Here is a 7,653-nt window from a genome sequence, read left to right as displayed (position 1 = left end):
TTGTTGTCGGCCCGGGTTGTTGTCGGCCCGGGTTGTTGTCGGCCCGGGTTGTTGTCGGCCCGGGTTGTTGTCGGCCCGGGTTGTTGTCGGCCCGGGTTGTTGTCGGCCCGGGTTGTTGTCGGCCCGGGTTGTTGTCGGCCCGGGTTGTTGTCGGCCCGGGTTGTTGTCGGCCCGGGTTGTTGTCGGCCCGGGTTGTTGTCGGCCCGGGTTGTTGTCGGCCCGGGTTGTTGTCGGCCCGGGTTGTTGTCGGCCCGGGTTGTTGTCGGCCCGGGTTGTTGTCGGCCCGGGTTGTTGTCGGCCCGGGTTGTTGTCGGCCCGGGTTGTTGTCGGCCCGGGTTGTTGTCGGCCCGGGTTGTTGTCGGCCCGGGTTGTTGTCGGCCCGGGTTGTTGTCGGCCCGGGTTGTTGTCGGCCCGGGTTGTTGTCGGCCCGGGTTGTTGTCGGCCCGGGTTGTTGTCGGCCCGGGTTGTTGTCGGCCCGGGTTGTTGTCGGCCCGGGTTGTTGTCGGCCCGGGTTGTTGTCGGCCCGGGTTGTTGTCGGCCCGGGTTGTTGTCGGCCCGGGTTGTTGTCGGCCCGGGTTGTTGTCGGCCCGGGTTGTTGTCGGCCCGGGTTGTTGTCGGCCCGGGTTGTTGTCGGCCCGGGTTGTTGTCGGCCCGGGTTGTTGTCGGCCCGGGTTGTTGTCGGCCCGGGTTGTTGTCGGCCCGGGTTGTTGTCGGCCCGGGTTGTTGTCGGCCCGGGTTGTTGTCGGCCCGGGTTGTTGTCGGCCCGGGTTGTTGTCGGCCCGGGTTGTTGTCGGCCCGGGTTGTTGTCGGCCCGGGTTGTTGTCGGCCCGGGTTGTTGTCGGCCCGGGTTGTTGTCGGCCCGGGTTGTTGTCGGCCCGGGTTGTTGTCGGCCCGGGTTGTTGTCGGCCCGGGTTGTTGTCGGCCCGGGTTGTTGTCGGCCCGGGTTGTTGTCGGCCCGGGTTGTTGTCGGCCCGGGTTGTTGTCGGCCCGGGTTGTTGTCGGCCCGGGTTGTTGTCGGCCCGGGTTGTTGTCGGCCCGGGTTGTTGTCGGCCCGGGTTGTTGTCGGCCCGGGTTGTTGTCGGCCCGGGTTGTTGTCGGCCCGGGTTGTTGTCGGCCCGGGTTGTTGTCGGCCCGGGTTGTTGTCGGCCCGGGTTGTTGTCGGCCCGGGTTGTTGTCGGCCCGGGTTGTTGTCGGCCCGGGTTGTTGTCGGCCCGGGTTGTTGTCGGCCCGGGTTGTTGTCGGCCCGGGTTGTTGTCGGCCCGGGTTGTTGTCGGCCCGGGTTGTTGTCGGCCCGGGTTGTTGTCGGCCCGGGTTGTTGTCGGCCCGGGTTGTTGTCGGCCCGGGTTGTTGTCGGCCCGGGTTGTTGTCGGCCCGGGTTGTTGTCGGCCCGGGTTGTTGTCGGCCCGGGTTGTTGTCGGCCCGGGTTGTTGTCGGCCCGGGTTGTTGTCGGCCCGGGTTGTTGTCGGCCCGGGTTGTTGTCGGCCCGGGTTGTTGTCGGCCCGGGTTGTTGTCGGCCCGGGTTGTTGTCGGCCCGGGTTGTTGTCGGCCCGGGTTGTTGTCGGCCCGGGTTGTTGTCGGCCCGGGTTGTTGTCGGCCCGGGTTGTTGTCGGCCCGGGTTGTTGTCGGCCCGGGTTGTTGTCGGCCCGGGTTGTTGTCGGCCCGGGTTGTTGTCGGCCCGGGTTGTTGTCGGCCCGGGTTGTTGTCGGCCCGGGTTGTTGTCGGCCCGGGTTGTTGTCGGCCCGGGTTGTTGTCGGCCCGGGTTGTTGTCGGCCCGGGTTGTTGTCGGCCCGGGTTGTTGTCGGCCCGGGTTGTTGTCGGCCCGGGTTGTTGTCGGCCCGGGTTGTTGTCGGCCCGGGTTGTTGTCGGCCCGGGTTGTTGTCGGCCCGGGTTGTTGTCGGCCCGGGTTGTTGTCGGCCCGGGTTGTTGTCGGCCCGGGTTGTTGTCGGCCCGGGTTGTTGTCGGCCCGGGTTGTTGTCGGCCCGGGTTGTTGTCGGCCCGGGTTGTTGTCGGCCCGGGTTGTTGTCGGCCCGGGTTGTTGTCGGCCCGGGTTGTTGTCGGCCCGGGTTGTTGTCGGCCCGGGTTGTTGTCGGCCCGGGTTGTTGTCGGCCCGGGTTGTTGTCGGCCCGGGTTGTTGTCGGCCCGGGTTGTTGTCGGCCCGGGTTGTTGTCGGCCCGGGTTGTTGTCGGCCCGGGTTGTTGTCGGCCCGGGTTGTTGTCGGCCCGGGTTGTTGTCGGCCCGGGTTGTTGTCGGCCCGGGTTGTTGTCGGCCCGGGTTGTTGTCGGCCCGGGTTGTTGTCGGCCCGGGTTGTTGTCGGCCCGGGTTGTTGTCGGCCCGGGTTGTTGTCGGCCCGGGTTGTTGTCGGCCCGGGTTGTTGTCGGCCCGGGTTGTTGTCGGCCCGGGTTGTTGTCGGCCCGGGTTGTTGTCGGCCCGGGTTGTTGTCGGCCCGGGTTGTTGTCGGCCCGGGTTGTTGTCGGCCCGGGTTGTTGTCGGCCCGGGTTGTTGTCGGCCCGGGTTGTTGTCGGCCCGGGTTGTTGTCGGCCCGGGTTGTTGTCGGCCCGGGTTGTTGTCGGCCCGGGTTGTTGTCGGCCCGGGTTGTTGTCGGCCCGGGTTGTTGTCGGCCCGGGTTGTTGTCGGCCCGGGTTGTTGTCGGCCCGGGTTGTTGTCGGCCCGGGTTGTTGTCGGCCCGGGTTGTTGTCGGCCCGGGTTGTTGTCGGCCCGGGTTGTTGTCGGCCCGGGTTGTTGTCGGCCCGGGTTGTTGTCGGCCCGGGTTGTTGTCGGCCCGGGTTGTTGTCGGCCCGGGTTGTTGTCGGCCCGGGTTGTTGTCGGCCCGGGTTGTTGTCGGCCCGGGTTGTTGTCGGCCCGGGTTGTTGTCGGCCCGGGTTGTTGTCGGCCCGGGTTGTTGTCGGCCCGGGTTGTTGTCGGCCCGGGTTGTTGTCGGCCCGGGTTGTTGTCGGCCCGGGTTGTTGTCGGCCCGGGTTGTTGTCGGCCCGGGTTGTTGTCGGCCCGGGTTGTTGTCGGCCCGGGTTGTTGTCGGCCCGGGTTGTTGTCGGCCCGGGTTGTTGTCGGCCCGGGTTGTTGTCGGCCCGGGTTGTTGTCGGCCCGGGTTGTTGTCGGCCCGGGTTGTTGTCGGCCCGGGTTGTTGTCGGCCCGGGTTGTTGTCGGCCCGGGTTGTTGTCGGCCCGGGTTGTTGTCGGCCCGGGTTGTTGTCGGCCCGGGTTGTTGTCGGCCCGGGTTGTTGTCGGCCCGGGTTGTTGTCGGCCCGGGTTGTTGTCGGCCCGGGTTGTTGTCGGCCCGGGTTGTTGTCGGCCCGGGTTGTTGTCGGCCCGGGTTGTTGTCGGCCCGGGTTGTTGTCGGCCCGGGTTGTTGTCGGCCCGGGTTGTTGTCGGCCCGGGTTGTTGTCGGCCCGGGTTGTTGTCGGCCCGGGTTGTTGTCGGCCCGGGTTGTTGTCGGCCCGGGTTGTTGTCGGCCCGGGTTGTTGTCGGCCCGGGTTGTTGTCGGCCCGGGTTGTTGTCGGCCCGGGTTGTTGTCGGCCCGGGTTGTTGTCGGCCCGGGTTGTTGTCGGCCCGGGTTGTTGTCGGCCCGGGTTGTTGTCGGCCCGGGTTGTTGTCGGCCCGGGTTGTTGTCGGCCCGGGTTGTTGTCGGCCCGGGTTGTTGTCGGCCCGGGTTGTTGTCGGCCCGGGTTGTTGTCGGCCCGGGTTGTTGTCGGCCCGGGTTGTTGTCGGCCCGGGTTGTTGTCGGCCCGGGTTGTTGTCGGCCCGGGTTGTTGTCGGCCCGGGTTGTTGTCGGCCCGGGTTGTTGTCGGCCCGGGTTGTTGTCGGCCCGGGTTGTTGTCGGCCCGGGTTGTTGTCGGCCCGGGTTGTTGTCGGCCCGGGTTGTTGTCGGCCCGGGTTGTTGTCGGCCCGGGTTGTTGTCGGCCCGGGTTGTTGTCGGCCCGGGTTGTTGTCGGCCCGGGTTGTTGTCGGCCCGGGTTGTTGTCGGCCCGGGTTGTTGTCGGCCCGGGTTGTTGTCGGCCCGGGTTGTTGTCGGCCCGGGTTGTTGTCGGCCCGGGTTGTTGTCGGCCCGGGTTGTTGTCGGCCCGGGTTGTTGTCGGCCCGGGTTGTTGTCGGCCCGGGTTGTTGTCGGCCCGGGTTGTTGTCGGCCCGGGTTGTTGTCGGCCCGGGTTGTTGTCGGCCCGGGTTGTTGTCGGCCCGGGTTGTTGTCGGCCCGGGTTGTTGTCGGCCCGGGTTGTTGTCGGCCCGGGTTGTTGTCGGCCCGGGTTGTTGTCGGCCCGGGTTGTTGTCGGCCCGGGTTGTTGTCGGCCCGGGTTGTTGTCGGCCCGGGTTGTTGTCGGCCCGGGTTGTTGTCGGCCCGGGTTGTTGTCGGCCCGGGTTGTTGTCGGCCCGGGTTGTTGTCGGCCCGGGTTGTTGTCGGCCCGGGTTGTTGTCGGCCCGGGTTGTTGTCGGCCCGGGTTGTTGTCGGCCCGGGTTGTTGTCGGCCCGGGTTGTTGTCGGCCCGGGTTGTTGTCGGCCCGGGTTGTTGTCGGCCCGGGTTGTTGTCGGCCCGGGTTGTTGTCGGCCCGGGTTGTTGTCGGCCCGGGTTGTTGTCGGCCCGGGTTGTTGTCGGCCCGGGTTGTTGTCGGCCCGGGTTGTTGTCGGCCCGGGTTGTTGTCGGCCCGGGTTGTTGTCGGCCCGGGTTGTTGTCGGCCCGGGTTGTTGTCGGCCCGGGTTGTTGTCGGCCCGGGTTGTTGTCGGCCCGGGTTGTTGTCGGCCCGGGTTGTTGTCGGCCCGGGTTGTTGTCGGCCCGGGTTGTTGTCGGCCCGGGTTGTTGTCGGCCCGGGTTGTTGTCGGCCCGGGTTGTTGTCGGCCCGGGTTGTTGTCGGCCCGGGTTGTTGTCGGCCCGGGTTGTTGTCGGCCCGGGTTGTTGTCGGCCCGGGTTGTTGTCGGCCCGGGTTGTTGTCGGCCCGGGTTGTTGTCGGCCCGGGTTGTTGTCGGCCCGGGTTGTTGTCGGCCCGGGTTGTTGTCGGCCCGGGTTGTTGTCGGCCCGGGTTGTTGTCGGCCCGGGTTGTTGTCGGCCCGGGTTGTTGTCGGCCCGGGTTGTTGTCGGCCCGGGTTGTTGTCGGCCCGGGTTGTTGTCGGCCCGGGTTGTTGTCGGCCCGGGTTGTTGTCGGCCCGGGTTGTTGTCGGCCCGGGTTGTTGTCGGCCCGGGTTGTTGTCGGCCCGGGTTGTTGTCGGCCCGGGTTGTTGTCGGCCCGGGTTGTTGTCGGCCCGGGTTGTTGTCGGCCCGGGTTGTTGTCGGCCCGGGTTGTTGTCGGCCCGGGTTGTTGTCGGCCCGGGTTGTTGTCGGCCCGGGTTGTTGTCGGCCCGGGTTGTTGTCGGCCCGGGTTGTTGTCGGCCCGGGTTGTTGTCGGCCCGGGTTGTTGTCGGCCCGGGTTGTTGTCGGCCCGGGTTGTTGTCGGCCCGGGTTGTTGTCGGCCCGGGTTGTTGTCGGCCCGGGTTGTTGTCGGCCCGGGTTGTTGTCGGCCCGGGTTGTTGTCGGCCCGGGTTGTTGTCGGCCCGGGTTGTTGTCGGCCCGGGTTGTTGTCGGCCCGGGTTGTTGTCGGCCCGGGTTGTTGTCGGCCCGGGTTGTTGTCGGCCCGGGTTGTTGTCGGCCCGGGTTGTTGTCGGCCCGGGTTGTTGTCGGCCCGGGTTGTTGTCGGCCCGGGTTGTTGTCGGCCCGGGTTGTTGTCGGCCCGGGTTGTTGTCGGCCCGGGTTGTTGTCGGCCCGGGTTGTTGTCGGCCCGGGTTGTTGTCGGCCCGGGTTGTTGTCGGCCCGGGTTGTTGTCGGCCCGGGTTGTTGTCGGCCCGGGTTGTTGTCGGCCCGGGTTGTTGTCGGCCCGGGTTGTTGTCGGCCCGGGTTGTTGTCGGCCCGGGTTGTTGTCGGCCCGGGTTGTTGTCGGCCCGGGTTGTTGTCGGCCCGGGTTGTTGTCGGCCCGGGTTGTTGTCGGCCCGGGTTGTTGTCGGCCCGGGTTGTTGTCGGCCCGGGTTGTTGTCGGCCCGGGTTGTTGTCGGCCCGGGTTGTTGTCGGCCCGGGTTGTTGTCGGCCCGGGTTGTTGTCGGCCCGGGTTGTTGTCGGCCCGGGTTGTTGTCGGCCCGGGTTGTTGTCGGCCCGGGTTGTTGTCGGCCCGGGTTGTTGTCGGCCCGGGTTGTTGTCGGCCCGGGTTGTTGTCGGCCCGGGTTGTTGTCGGCCCGGGTTGTTGTCGGCCCGGGTTGTTGTCGGCCCGGGTTGTTGTCGGCCCGGGTTGTTGTCGGCCCGGGTTGTTGTCGGCCCGGGTTGTTGTCGGCCCGGGTTGTTGTCGGCCCGGGTTGTTGTCGGCCCGGGTTGTTGTCGGCCCGGGTTGTTGTCGGCCCGGGTTGTTGTCGGCCCGGGTTGTTGTCGGCCCGGGTTGTTGTCGGCCCGGGTTGTTGTCGGCCCGGGTTGTTGTCGGCCCGGGTTGTTGTCGGCCCGGGTTGTTGTCGGCCCGGGTTGTTGTCGGCCCGGGTTGTTGTCGGCCCGGGTTGTTGTCGGCCCGGGTTGTTGTCGGCCCGGGTTGTTGTCGGCCCGGGTTGTTGTCGGCCCGGGTTGTTGTCGGCCCGGGTTGTTGTCGGCCCGGGTTGTTGTCGGCCCGGGTTGTTGTCGGCCAGGGTTGTTGTCGGCCCGGGTTGTTGTCGGCCCGGGTTGTTGTCGGCCCGGGTTGTTGTCGGCCCGGGTTGTTGTCGGCCCGGGTTGTTGTCGGCCCGGGTTGTTGTCGGCCCGGGTTGTTGTCGGCCCGGGTTGTTGTCGGCCCGGGTTGTTGTCGGCCCGGGTTGTTGTCGGCCCGGGTTGTTGTCGGCCCGGGTTGTTGTCGGCCCGGGTTGTTGTCGGCCCGGGTTGTTGTCGGCCCGGGTTGTTGTCGGCCCGGGTTGTTGTCGGCCCGGGTTGTTGTCGGCCCGGGTTGTTGTCGGCCCGGGTTGTTGTCGGCCCGGGTTGTTGTCGGCCCGGGTTGTTGTCGGCCCGGGTTGTTGTCGGCCCGGGTTGTTGTCGGCCCGGGTTGTTGTCGGCCCGGGTTGTTGTCGGCCCGGGTTGTTGTCGGCCCGGGTTGTTGTCGGCCCGGGTTGTTGTCGGCCCGGGTTGTTGTCGGCCCGGGTTGTTGTCGGCCCGGGTTGTTGTCGGCCCGGGTTGTTGTCGGCCCGGGTTGTTGTCGGCCCGGGTTGTTGTCGGCCCGGGTTGTTGTCGGCCCGGGTTGTTGTCGGCCCGGGTTGTTGTCGGCCCGGGTTGTTGTCGGCCCGGGTTGTTGTCGGCCCGGGTTGTTGTCGGCCCGGGTTGTTGTCGGCCCGGGTTGTTGTCGGCCCGGGTTGTTGTCGGCCCGGGTTGTTGTCGGCCCGGGTTGTTGTCGGCCCGGGTTGTTGTCGGCCCGGGTTGTTGTCGGCCCGGGTTGTTGTCGGCCCGGGTTGTTGTCGGCCCGGGTTGTTGTCGGCCCGGGTTGTTGTCGGCCCGGGTTGTTGTCGGCCCGGGTTGTTGTCGGCCCGGGTTGTTGTCGGCCCGGGTTGTTGTCGGCCCGGGTTGTTGTCGGCCCGGGTTGTTGTCGGCCCGGGTTGTTGTCGGCCCGGGTTGTTGTCGGCCCGGGTTGTTGTCGGCCCGGGTTGTTGTCGGCCCGGGTTGTTGTCGGCCCGGGTTGTT

Source organism: Lampetra planeri, unplaced genomic scaffold (assembly GCF_965212315.1).
Source record: "Lampetra planeri unplaced genomic scaffold, kcLamPlan1.2.h2 scaffold_539, whole genome shotgun sequence".
NCBI classification, from domain to species: domain Eukaryota; kingdom Metazoa; phylum Chordata; class Hyperoartia; order Petromyzontiformes; family Petromyzontidae; genus Lampetra; species Lampetra planeri.
This window is presented reverse-complemented; position numbering follows the sequence as displayed.